At 35.6% G+C, this 14,292-nt stretch overlaps 1 pseudogene; it reads left to right on the forward strand.

Annotated features, from left to right (window-relative positions):
- Positions 1 to 790: 790 nt before the first annotated feature.
- On the forward strand, positions 791 to 5,809 carry LOC105477586 (afadin- and alpha-actinin-binding protein pseudogene; annotated as a pseudogene).
- The last annotated feature ends 8,483 nt before the right edge of the window (positions 5,810 to 14,292 follow it).

Here is a 14,292-nt window from a genome sequence, read left to right on the forward strand (position 1 = left end):
GATAATCAGGCAAGAGAAAGAAATGAAGGGTATTCGAATAAGATGAGAGGAAGTCAAATTGTGTCTGTTTGCAGATGACATGGTTGTATATTTAGAAAACCCCATCATCTCAGCCCCAAAACTACTTAAACTGATAAGCAACTTCAGGAAAGCCTCAGGATACAAAATCAGTGTGCAAAAACCACAAGCATTCCTATACACCAATAACAGACAGAGAACCAAATCATGAATGAACTCCCATTCACAACTGCTACAAAGACAACAAAATACCTAGGAATACAGCTTACAAGGGATGTGAAGTATGTCTTCAAGGAGAACTACAAACTACTGCTCAAGGAAATAAGATAAGACACAAACAAACGGAAAAACATTTTTTGCTCATGGATAGGAAGAGTCAATATCATGAAAATGACCATACTGCCAAAAGTAATGTATAAATTCAATACTATTCCCATCAAGCTACCATTGATTTTCTTCACAGAATTAGATAGAACTACTTTAAATTTCCTATGGAACTTAAAAAGAGCCTATATAGCCAAGACAATCCCAAGCAAAAAGAACAAAGCTGGAGGCATCACGCTACCTGATTTTGAAATGTACTGCAAGGCTACAGTAACCAAAACAGCATGTGCTGGTACCAAAACAGATACATAGTCCAATGGAACAGAACAGAGACAGAAACACCACCACACATCTACAACAATCTGATCTTCGACAATCCTGACAAAAAGAAGCAATGGGGAGAGGATTCCTTATTTAATAAATGATGCAGGGAAAACTGGCTGGCCATATGCGGGTAACAGAAACTGGACCCCTTCCTTACACCTTATACAACAATTAACTCAAGATGGATTAAATACGTAAATGTAAAACCCCGAACCATAAAAACCATAGAAGAAAACCTAGGCAACACCATTCAGGTCAGGACATAGGCATGGGCAAAGACTTCATGATTAACACACCAAAAGCAATTGCAACAAAAGCCAAAATCGACAGATGGGATCTAATTAAACTCTTCTGCACAGCAAAAGAAACTAGCATCACAGTGAACAGGCAACATTCATAATGGGAGAACATGTTTGCAATCTACCCATCTGACAAAGGTCTAATATCCAGAATCTACAAGGAACTTAAACAAATTTAGAGGAAAAAAACAAACATCCCCATCAAAAAGTGGGCAAAGGATATGAACAGACACTTCTCAATAGAAGACATTTATGTGGCCAACAAACATATGAAAAAGAAGCTCAATATCACTGATCATTAGAGAAATGCAAATCAAAACCACAATGAGATACCATCTCATGCCAGTCAGAATGGCAATTATTAAAAATTCAGGAAACAATAGATGCTAGCAGGGCTGTAGAGAAATAGGAACACTTTTACACTGTTGGTGGGAGTGTAAAGTAGTTCAACCATTGTGGAAGGCAGTGTGGCGATTCCTCAAGGATCTAGGACCAGAAATAACGTTTGACCCAGCAATCCCCTTACGAGATATATACCCAAAGGATTGTAAGTCATTCTGCTACAAAGACATATGCACATGTCTGTTTATTGCCACACTAGTCACAATAGCAAAGACTTAGAACCAACCCAAACGGCTATCAATGATTGACTGGATAAAGAATATATGGCACATATACACCGTGGAATACTATGCAGCCAAATAAAAGAAGGAGATCATGCCCTTTGTAGAGACATGGATGCAGCTGGAAGCCATCATTCTCAGCAAACTAACACAGGAACAGAAAACCAAACACCACATGTTCTCACTGATAAGTGGGAGTTGAACAAGGAGAATTACATGGACACAGGGAGGGGAAAAACGTAGGGGTAGGGGTTAAGGGATGGGAGAACATTGGGACAAATACCTACAGGGTGTGGAGCTTAAAATCTAGATGACAAGTTGATAGGTGCAGCAAAACACCATGACACATGTATACCTATGCAACAAACCTGCACATTCTGCACATGTATTCTGGAACTTAAAATAAATAAACAAACCAACAAATAAATAAATAAATAATATGTTATGTGAAAAAATAAATTAGTCTAACTGTAAACACTCCTCCAAATGTTTCTAAAATGGCAATTTTATGTTTATAGGTGAAAATATTAGATAATGTGTTTGGGGCATATTTGTGATGTTAGAATAATTTATAACAGAAAAAATTGTAATTTTTACAACAAACTGTTTTAAAAGTACTTCATATAGTGCCAACTGCTTTGGGATTGTTGTATGATTATTCCTAACAGAGTATGATATCTGGGGAAAAAATGCTGCAGATAAAAGGCATTAAATAGAATGCTTCAAACAATTTGTTCTCATTCAATTGATTTTTAGGCAACTAATTAGAATGTTATTGCATGATTTTTGGTGATTGAATATTTAAATATGTGAAATTGCCCTTAATAAAAATGTGTTGACTGATAGTCATATAGTAAATGCTTTATGGAATCCCTACTATGTGTCAAGAAATGAATCTCCTCTTCAAGGAACCTAATCTTGAGAAACATAGCAGGAAAAATAAATACATGGAGAAAAACAGTCCTCACTGCTGCTCAAATACACTATGGTTTTGTCATCTCATTGGGTGTATCTTACTGTCTCATTTAGAATAAAAGCCCGTAGTGCTTTAACCACCTAGAGGGCACTATGTCATCTGGGTCCTCTTCACTTCTTGAGTCTTATTTTTTTTTTTTCTTAGCACTCTCCTTGTTCATCCTTCTGTAGCAACACTAATTTTCTAGCTGTTACCCAAATATATGAGGCCTTTTTCCCACCCCAAGTCCTTTGCACTGGCCTTTCCTCTAAAAAGCCATGTAACTTTCCCCATGTGTCCCACCTCCACCTGTCCCACAAGCTTTGCTGAAATGCTACCATCTCAGGAGACTTATCCTAATCCACCCAGTATAAAATTAAACCAACCTTTAAACACTTCTTTGTGCACTCCAGTCTTATTCCTCACATTTCATCTGCAGTATTTACTTTCTAACACATTATGTATTTCGCTTATCTGTTTTACTTTTTTCCTATGCCAATACAAGCTAAAGTCTATGAAGCCAGAGGATTTTATCTTCCTTTTTGTCTCCTTTGTTCCTCAATATATCCTCAGTGTCTTGAAAAGTGCCAGGCACAAAAGAGATGTTCAATGAGCATGCATTGAATAAAAATGTAAATATCAATAATATGAACTGAAAAGTTTTGATTGCATGAATGATAAAAGAAAGAACATAAAAACCTCAGAGCAGCCGGGCGCGGTGGCTCATACCTGTAATCCTAGCACTTTAGGAGTCCAAGGCAGGCGGATCATCTGACGTCAGGAGTTCGAGACCAGCCTGGCCAACGTGGTGAAATCCCATCTCTACTAAAAATACAAAAATTAGCTGGCTGTGGTGGCAAATGCCTGTAATCCCAGCTACTTGGGAGGCTGAGGCAGGAGAATTGCTTGAACCTGAGAGGCGGAGGTTGCAGTGCTCCAGCCTTGGGCTACTGTCTAAAAAGTAAAAATAAAAAATAAAAATAAATAAATAAATAAAAAACCTCTGAGCTGGGTTAGGAGTAATTGTTTTCTAAAATAAATAAAAGCTTGGAAGGAGGGGCAGCCAGCGCAAGGTCCTGCATCCCATTGCACTTTTCCTGACTCTTCAATGTTGTGGGAGGTGAGCCAGGACACCCAGCAGCAACTCACTGCCACTTCTGATGGCTGTGGAGGTTTTAGTATCCTGTCATTTATACTAAACAGCCCTGTGTCTAGCTGATCTGTGTCTACCTGATGATGATGATGATAGTTAATATTAATTATTTGTGTTCCATAAACCAAGCAGTATGCTAAATATTTTATGTATTATCTCACTTAATCCTTGGGGGAAACGTAAGAAGAGATGCCGCATAAAAGAATGACAACAGCTTACTACATGTTTCACTGCTGAACTAATTCCTCAGGAATCCTGGCTATAGAGATTGCCATGAGAGACTGGCAATCTCTACAGTTAGTTACAAATGGCTGTTACAAAGCCAGGTCTGTCTTCACAAAGCAAAACTATGTATAAGTATAGCTCAGAAGCAAAGAATCACCATCAAATTTATACTTCAAGGAAGTGCCATGTTCTTCAATAACTTTGTTTAAAAATGTGCACATTTTTTGTTGGTGCCTTCTGCATAAAAGGTAATATGTTACAGATTATTTCTATCTTGATCAAGAATTGACTACTTTTGGCTTTCCTCAGTTATGTGAAGGATCCAAAGGTAAAGAGATAGAGAGAATTAAATATGGCAGCTCTTTTAAATTATATGAATGAACCAATACTACTTCAGTAGAAGAACCCTGTAGCTCAGGAGACACAGAACCTGAAACTGGGAGGTGACATGAACCACCTACAGAACTGCTACATGAGACTTATGGAACTGGAAACCTCCCAGAGGGAAATGATTGAGCTTCAGGAAAGAGACAGTTACAGTGCAAGAACAGGAATTTGTATCAACTATTGAAAAATGAGAAAGATAAGGTACAGAAATTACAAAATACTATTGCAAATTGAGCTATTCAGTATTATAATGATATAAAGAGAAATGAGTACGACAAACTGAGGGAAAGTCTACATCAACTTTTTATGAACAAAAAATAATTAAAAATAGCTTTAGACATTTTAAATAATGTGGGGAGAGCTGACGGAAAAAGAGGCCTCTGGAAAACTGGTAAGACAGAAGTCAGGAATTAGACGAAATGTATAAAATTATGTTGACTCATTATGAATATTGTCACAAAAGATTTCTAATGGAAAATGCTGATAAAGAAGAAGTTTCTTCAGCAAATGGAAAAGGAAATGGTTTTTCATCTTTCTCCTCAAAAGAAAGCTAGAGAAAGAGAAGATGGTAATACAGGAAATGTCATCTCAGATCCTGAAGGAGATGCTGGGGAAATGAGCAGAGACAGTATCTGGGACCTTTCCTGTGAAACTGAGAGAACAGCCTACAAAGAGCATCAGAAAACAATGGGGAATTTTGAAAAGTTACGGAGAAAAACTTGGTAGCCACATTTCAAAGGTACATTTAGAAAATTTAATGATGAAGATTTAATCTCAAAACAGGACCATGAACAGGAAGCTGAAAAACTCAAATTAGAAATTCAGAAATGTAAAGAAATGATTAAAACTCAGCAGCAACTTTTACAGCAACACCTCACTGCTGCTTGTGATGGTGACACCACTTCACTACTATGAGACTGTTATTTGGAAGAAAAGGAATGCCACAAAAAAAGGGCCCCTTTTTAAAGAGCAAAAAAATAATTTTCAGAGAGAAAGATGAAATTTTGCAGAAGCCGCTATTCACCTAGGTTTCGAGAGAAAGGTGCTTGAAAAAAAAAAAAAAAAAAAGAGCCAGTTGGTTAAAGCAACAGCTTTTAGATATGATTACCATTGACTACCAGAACTCAAAAAATGTTAAAGTTTTCAGTGTCTTCTGAGGAAGTTCTGATCAGCACAATCTTATAGCGCACTCCAGGCAATGGAAAGGAAACCTCGGAGTGTGTGTAATGGTCTCCAGTTTGCATATCTAAACGTACTGAATCTCTTCTTGCTTCACCTTCTACTGAAGATTTCTTTTCAGATGCATTCCTATGTATCTGAACATATTTCCATAAATATACTGAATATAACTCCTGAATAAACTGAACCAAATCATGTTGAAAGAGAATCTACAAACCAGAAATGAAGCATGACATCAGGACCTGCATCATAGGAAGATAACCATATTACATGCTCCCCGACCTACACAATTTCTCATGGAGAAAAAGATGACTCACCTTAGACATGGGGACTGAAATTTTTTTTCATTAACCTATTCACCACATTTCACTTCTAAGTTGAAGTCAATTATATCTACTAATAGAAAAAAAAAAAGAAATATAAAAACTGAGTAAAGTTTTGAATATAAGCCGAGCCTTGATATATAATTGCTCTGTAGATAATGAGAAGGCACCACAGCTAAGGGGGAGGGTTACATGGTCAGGTATTTGCTTATAACTTAGCAGTATATTGGCTTTCAGGGGAGGACATTCAGAGGCAGGAAGACCAGTTACACCAAGGTGGCAGCAGAGAAGATTTTAATATGTCTACATAGTAACTAACAATTTAAATTTCTTGTGAAAAGCCATGTTTGCAAAACACTTGACCACAGCAGAACTTGATCCATTCTTGCAGCCCATGGTACTGTGGGTTTGAGGACCAAGGGACAGTCTTGTGGCCCAAGAAGTAGAACTCTCTGTGGAACGCTATATTCCTTCGTGAAGAAAATAATCTCGGAATAGCCAAAATATTAATACTTTAGCACCCCTGTATATTCTGATTCATTGTCCAAAAAGAGCAATTTTAGCATCAATAGAGTCTATACCAGAGAGAGAATACTTTATTTACTACATAATTATCAGCGAAAAATGTGTCTTTCCTTTTTCGATACTGAAGACATTTTGCAAAGGAAGGCCAGATATTTTGTAGAGTGCTAACACAATCTCACCAGTCATGCTTTTGCTTTCTTACAGGATAAGAGAGAGCATAAGAAAATAGGAAAAATGCCAAGCAATAAAAATCTAAGACATAAATAAATAATCCCTCTGAAAAGTGTCTTTATTTGGGCATTTCATATTCTGAGATTTAGACCTATGATGACTTGCAAGCTTTGCAAAATAAAATATATATTCCTGCTTTATTTAGAAGCTGACACATATAGCCAATATATTGAGTACTATTCAACTAATATGTGGATGTCATGGAAATAAACATAGGTAGTGATTGCATGTTTTTATAGATTGTAAATGGATATTTTTAGTCAAATTTAAAGGTAAGGAATAATAAAACTGAATATTTTCATAACTTAGAATAAGAAATGGAAGGAGTTAAACTTTCTATATATCGAGAAAACAGAATGTAAATGATCCAGGTTTCCTCCACCCAGCCATAGTTTCAAAGTCTGGGCGAATGATTTGTATGCCTACAGTGAGAACTCCTACGGGCACTGCTAGTCATTAAATGAGAATTCTTTAAAGTGTGTTCTGTAGTTAACTCAGTTTGAAAAATGATCGTACTTCATTTTCCTCTGGAGATTAACAACATACATTACACATTAAACTTTTTGAGAAATCATATAGAAGAAAGTCAATAAAAAATAAATTTTAACCTGTTTACACTTGCTTAATTAAGGTTTTTCAGATTTACTTGACAATGGAACCCTTTCGTCATGAAACATATTGCCCTCTTCAAGAAACTTGTGGAAAAATTGTACCCTGGATCATTATCTGGGGACAAAATTGTGTCTTTTTCATTTTAAAATATCTAACATTGTTTACATTTGTGGTATTGAACATGTAACAATGAATAAACATATTTATCAAATATCTTATCAAAAATTAGTAAATGGTATAGTAAGCAATAGATCAATATTCTCTTACTGTTCTAATTCAATATTCTCTTTTTGTTCTAATTCACATTCCTTCTTTTTTCTTTCTTCCTGATATTTTCAATTCTATGTTTTTTCCAAAAAAAAAGACTGCCAGTTTTCAGACACTGCAAGTCATAAAAAATTCAACTAGTTTTCAACGATAAAGTTATGCCTGATCACAGTGAAGAATTTAGAAGAAAAGTGATAGAAAATTGCCATTCATCTAAAAATGAATGACTAAATATTACAGAGTATCAGTGCTGAGTAAGATAAATTACTGCCATCTTAGTATTTACAACTTAAATAATAAAAATAATAACAAATGCAGTTTGGATACAAATACATATATACAAATATAAATCCAAATACAGAGTTTTTAGTATTCTCAAAGTTATTTAATAAATTTCAGGTTTTATCATCATGACTACTATAGGAAGTGTGCATATATTACAAACTGTAAACCAAGCCTGAGGGATGTTATCTTAGCTTGCTATTGTTCACTCATTAGGAGAGAAAATAGGGATACATAAATAATTTATGTGACTATACTTAAAATGGTTGCCTGGAAAAATCCCAGTTTACCCCTGTTTTCTTGCCATAATAGTTAATGTAATTCCTTTTGATTGTCAGTGTGCCCAATTTAGACAATAATGCATGTAGTCAGCTATACGTCAACAACTAAGCTGTTACTCAGTCGAGTATAAGGTGAGGATCATTGCATATTACAACGAGTGAATACGGTTTTCAAGAGATTTCTTTCTAATCCTCTAGTATATCAGAGAGCATGCTAACTGTGTTCTGTCAAAAACAAAATGTTCACTCTAGGTCTATACTGGAAAAACATGGGACCCTCTAACTTGGGGTTAATCTGATTTAGAAGTGATTTTTACTGCTGAAATTCCTGATGAGATTGTGTGTGTATGTGTGTGTGTGTTGCTGTTCACATAACAGTCTTCTTCAAAGGCTAATCTGAAAATTCTCCATTTCATTAATGGAAAATATTAGATTATTTTTGCCTTCTCTTTTAAAAAGACACCATTGCAAAGTAACATAATTTCCTTGATAAATGACAACTTGATTTCAGATATTTTAGGTGTCTTTAGTTGAAACAAAAAGTTAGATAATTCTACATCTTCTCAGAGCATAGGAAACAATGTTTTGGAATGTTGCCTTGCTCTAAAATACCCTATATATGTTAGCATTACAGAAAGAACATTCTCAAGGCAAGTTTAAATTCGTATCTATTACTTGTTGAAGGTGTCCGGGTTCTTGGAACCTTGGACAAAGAATTGGACAGAATGCAGAAACAAAGCAAGGAAAGAAGGAAGCAACAAAAGCAGAGATTTATTGAAAATGAAGGTACACTCCACGGGGTGGGAGCAGGTCTGAGCAAAGGGGGTCAAGAGACCGGTACAGAATTTTCTGGGGTTTAAATACCCTCTAGAGATTTCCATTGTTTATTTGGTCTACATCCTATGTAAATGAAGACGATGAAGTAAAGTTGCAAAGTGACTTACTCGGTGTGAGCCCTCCATAACTGGAGAGGATATTTTCTGTCGTAGCTGAAGTGTTTCCATTTGATTTAGTACTAGAAAGTCAGCATGAGTAAGCCTTATGTTCCCTTTCTCCAGACCCTCTTCTCCTGCCTCATAGCTAGTAACAAAGTGAAGTGTTTTTATTTATTTAATTATTTGTGCTTTCTAGGAAAATGTTGAAGGATAACATATTTTTATGGGAAATTCTACACAATATAACCATTAAGTTCTTAAGGGTTGATAGATGGCCCTGTGAGTCATAATCAAGGTTCTGTTCACTGAAGATCAGAAGCTACAAACTTGTTCAAATGCACTAGCTGGAGGGTGTGAAATAAAATGTATTTTAATAGGTAAAAAGTCATCTTAATAGATACAGGCAAACTTTAGAAGAAGGTCTTAATCAGTCATCCCCTTGAGTAGCTTCCTTACCTCTCTCCTCTCCTTTATAACCACATACTGTAAAGCATAATCACTCTTGCAACCATTTCCTCACCTCCTACTCAACTCTGAACCCACTACAATTAACCTTCTGTCTCCATCACTTTGCTGAATCAGGTCTCACAAAACAAACAAACAAACAAACAGTGACTTTCACATCATTACATCTCTCAGGAATATAGAAATTCCTCCATGACTTTTAAGTATCTGCATTGCTCGGCACAAATATTTACCTCTTAAAACACTATTTTTAGGATACAGAGGTTTCTTATTTCCTTCCTACTCTGGCAGATCCTTCTGTATTTTTTATTTTTATCTGTGGCTTATATTCTTTTACTCATGCTTGCATTGTTAACATCCTTGCTAAGTCATGTGAGAGGAAACTAAGTCTTGGGACCCCTCAAATCACTAAGCTGAAGGGAAAAGCCAAGCTGGAAACTGCTTAATGCAAACCTGCCTCCCATTCTATTCAAAGTCATCCCTGTGCTCACTGAGATAAATGCATATCTGATTGCCTCATTTGAAAACGCTAATTGGAAACTCAAAAGAATGCAACTTTTTTTTTCTCATCTACCTATGAACTGGAAGCCCTCCCCCACTTGAGTTGCCTTGCCTTTCTGGACATGATCAATGGACATCTTATATATATATTGATTGATGTTTCATGTCTTCCTAAAATGTATAAAACCAAGCTATGCCCTGACCACCTTCGGCACATGTCATCCTGATCCCCGAGACTGTGTCACGGGTACATCCTCAACCTCGGCAAAATCAACTTTCTAAATTAACTGACACCTGTCTCAGATATGCCACGGTCTCAAATGTTATCTATAAGCAAATAGCTTACGACTTTATATTTTTAGCTTTTTGTTAATTCAATACATATTTATTGACTACCTGCTATTTTTTAGTTATAAAGTGGTGGGCAAGACAGTATGACTGTTGCCTTCATACTTTAATGGAAAAAACACATTGAATCAATAGAACTGTGCAAATAAAAATATGCCTATAATAATGATAAGGTTTATGAATAGAAATTATATAATAAAATAGTATAACAGAACTCTGTACTACCTTTTGCAACTATCTTTGCAAAATATCAACTTATTTCAAAATATAAAGTTTACTAAAAATTGGGCAGGTAAGTAGTCTAATATTTTAGTAAAATGTCTTATAACTTAGTATATTGTTATTAATTAAACATGATAGCTAAATTGATAAGTGCCTTAGAGTAAATGAATAGGTTATTAATAATAACTGTTTTAGAATAAAAGAAAGGGAGATTGATGAGTGTTTCAAAATAAATGATGGCAATGTGATTGCTAAGTCTAGCAGTAAACATATGTTTTTCTCCTAAAAAAAAAAGTGTATAGCCATTTTTGTTTAATCTTCATTTATATCTGGATATTAGAGAATCTCAGAAGTGAATTTCAAGTTGAGACATTCACATGAACTTCAATACATCCATGAGTAAATTATCTTTCTTATTCTAATCTTATCCTCCTCTACTGTTTCCTGTCTTAGTAAATGTCAACGACAACTTTTTAGAAGTTACCTCAAAGAAGAAATCTGACATTTAGCTTTTCCACACCTCATATATCCCATCAATCAGTTATGCTATTCCTGGTACTCCTTTTTCTCCTTCTTCTTCCTTTTCTTCTTGTTCTTCTTCTTCTTTTTTTTTTTTTCTTTTGCAGCAAAGTCTCATTCTGTCTCCCAAGCTGGAGTGCACACCACCACGCCTGACTAATTTTGCAATTTTTGTGGAGACTGGGTTTCCCCGCATGTTGCCCAGGCTGGTCTGGAACTCCTGGGCTCAAGCCATCCACCCGTGTCGGCCTCCAGAAGTGCTGGGATTATAGGTGTGAGCCACCATGCGTGGCCATATACTATTTATTTTAATTACTGAGTGCATCTTGAAGCCATGCATTTCTCTCAAAAGCCAGTACTGTAATAGAAGTGCAACTCACATTTTCTCTTTTGATTTTCTGCAAAACCCACTATTTTTTGAGGGGATTTTTAAAAATCCTGATCTAATCTCTATTGATATAACCAGATTAGTTTTACAGATTCAATCCTGATTATGATATGCTTAAAATTATTTATGACTTCCCAATAATGTTCAAAATCTTTATCCTGGCCACCAAAGCCCTGTATATTTGGGTCCCCTACTTACCACTTAGATTTAGCTTATCTCGTACAACTTTCTCCAGCACTCTTTATGATTTTTATCTGTTCCACTATAATTGACTAGTTCCATTTGTCTTAATCATTCATATTGTATAGTGTTCATAAAGTTACTCACTCTACTTGGAAACCCGGAATCATTCCCCTTCTTTTTATTTTGCCACCTTCTGATTCTGCTTGTTTCAAGTTATATTGACAGTTGCTAGAAGCCATCCCTCACTCATCTCAGCCTCAGTATCCCTAAGTAAGAAATCTCTGTCATAAGCTTTCATCACAGTCTCAATCTAATTCTTAGTATTGATAACAATTATATTTAATAAACATATTGATTTATTTGTCTAGTTGCATTGTTGTAAAAGAAAATTAAGCCCTGGGATGATAAAACTAATACATATCTTCTTTATCATTTTATCTCCAAACAACTATTAGAGAAGAGAAGAATGTAAATTTCAATTTCCTTTTTATTCTCCACTAGAGGGATGGATGGTACTAGAGATGCAGGTTTACCTCAAAGTTTTGTAAGGCAGTTTAGACAAGTAGACAGACAATAGTGCTGGAAAACAATTAGTACTAAAAGTCAACAGGAAATCTAAATACTTGAATTGCAATAGCAAAATATGTTGGTAACTGAGACATGAGTAATTTGCATACATTTATATTAAATAATAATTGAAAACATTTTAGGTAGGATAAACAATGATGAAATTTTTAAATAGATAGCATTGCCCCATCAACTGGGCTCAGGTTCAGCATCAGAATGTAGCTCCTGAGGAAACTAACAAAAAAATCAGAAGCTAAGGTAAAAAGAGGAAAAGACATGAAGAAGTTGGTTATAAAATAGGAGTTCAAGATGGCTACTAGGAACTTAAACAGAAGTACACTTATACTAATCAAAAATCCCAGAGGAACTGAATTCAGTTATACCAACCAAAAATCCCAGAGGAATTGAATTCACTTATACCAACCAAAAATCCCAGAAACAGAGAAGCAACAGGAGGGAAATTAAGCTAAATGCCAACATGTTGAATTTAAGATAATTATATCCCGTTATCTAAAATCTGGGCCTGAGAAAGTGATCTATTTTCTAGCTTTCGACCGGCCCAGTCTGGAATGAAGCAGATGAGCTTGATTAATATGAATTGTACTTGAGAGAGCTCAAACTTGTGAGGATCAATGAGAAAAATAAATAATTGTCCTTTAGATGTAAAGGTAATCATCTGAAGAGAGCCTACTGTAGGAGGAAGCACAAAGAACAAGCGAAGTGGTAGATTAAGAGCCATGAGAACTGATTATCAAGCAACAAAATAAGAGCCGAAGAACAGACTGGAAGTAGATAAGCAGAATAGCCTGTGTGTGTGAGTGTGTGTGTGAGAGTGTGTGTGTGTCCAACCTAGATCTCTTTTCCAAATTCCAGATTAACATATTCATATCTCTACCTAATATCTCACTTGAGTATGTAATACACATCTCAAACTCTATGTGACTGAAACTGAAATTATTTCACTCCCTTGCAAATCCTCTTCACCTAAAATCTTCCCAATCTTGTTTAATAGGAGCTTCAAATTTTGCCCCACTATTTGTCTTATACTCCATGACCAATCCATCAAGAAATCCTATGTGATCTAATTTCAAACTATATACACAATCAAAGTACTTCTTACCATTGCTGCTTTTACCATCTGGTCGATGTGCTATCATCTTTCGCCCTTATTGATCTCACAGCTTTTACCATTGGTTCTCATGGGTATATTCTTAACACAGTAAACAGAGTAAATCTTCTAAAATGAAAATCACACCATGTCACTCTTTTTAAAGAAAATGCTTGCAATGGCTGTTCATTTTACCCACAGTAAATGCTAAAATCCTTTTTTGTGAAACAGTTGTCCATGGATCTCTTGTTTGCATAATAAACATCCTTGGATGATAGAGATAGTGTCTTCCTCTAGGGCAGAGAAAATATTTGTTTCTGAAACAGGACAATAAAAGATACTGTCTCCTTTCAGGGTAAAAGTTGGCACAGTTTGCTAGCTGCCCCCTCATATGATTAGAAGCTTTGATGGTTAACTTTATGTTTCAATTTTGTTAGTCCATGGGGTGTCCAGATATTGGCTAAACCTTATTTCTGAGATGAGACTAGCATTTGAATAGGCTGACTGAGTAAAGCAGACTACCCTCCTCAGTGAGGGGGGGTGTCATTGAATCCGTTGAGGGCCCAAATAGAACAAAAAGGTGGAGGAAGGAACAATTTGCTATCTGCCTAACTTATGAGCTGGGACATCAGTCTTCTCCTGCCCTCAACGTATGACAGCCTGTCATCTGGTTTTCAGGTCTTGGGACTCAGTCTGATCGACAACACCAGCTTTCCTGGGTCTCCAGCTTGTTGGCAGCAGATTGTGAACCTTCTTAGCTTCTGTGTTCACAATAAATCCTACACGATTATAATAAATCCTCTCTCTCTCTGTACATATATATATATATAAACAGATTATATTTACACACATATAATCATAAATACATGCAAAATCATAAATATGTAAAATCATAGTATATGTGTAAAAACCATATCTGTAAAATTATGTATCTATCAACCAGTAGGATATGTACACACATATATGTATATATCCTATTGGTTCTGTTTCTCTGGAGAACTTTAATAAATAAGTTTTCTAAGTTCAGGATTTCTCATCTGTAGCTACT

This window comes from Macaca nemestrina, chromosome 2 (assembly GCF_043159975.1).
Source record: "Macaca nemestrina isolate mMacNem1 chromosome 2, mMacNem.hap1, whole genome shotgun sequence".
In the NCBI taxonomy this organism is placed as follows: domain Eukaryota; kingdom Metazoa; phylum Chordata; class Mammalia; order Primates; family Cercopithecidae; genus Macaca; species Macaca nemestrina.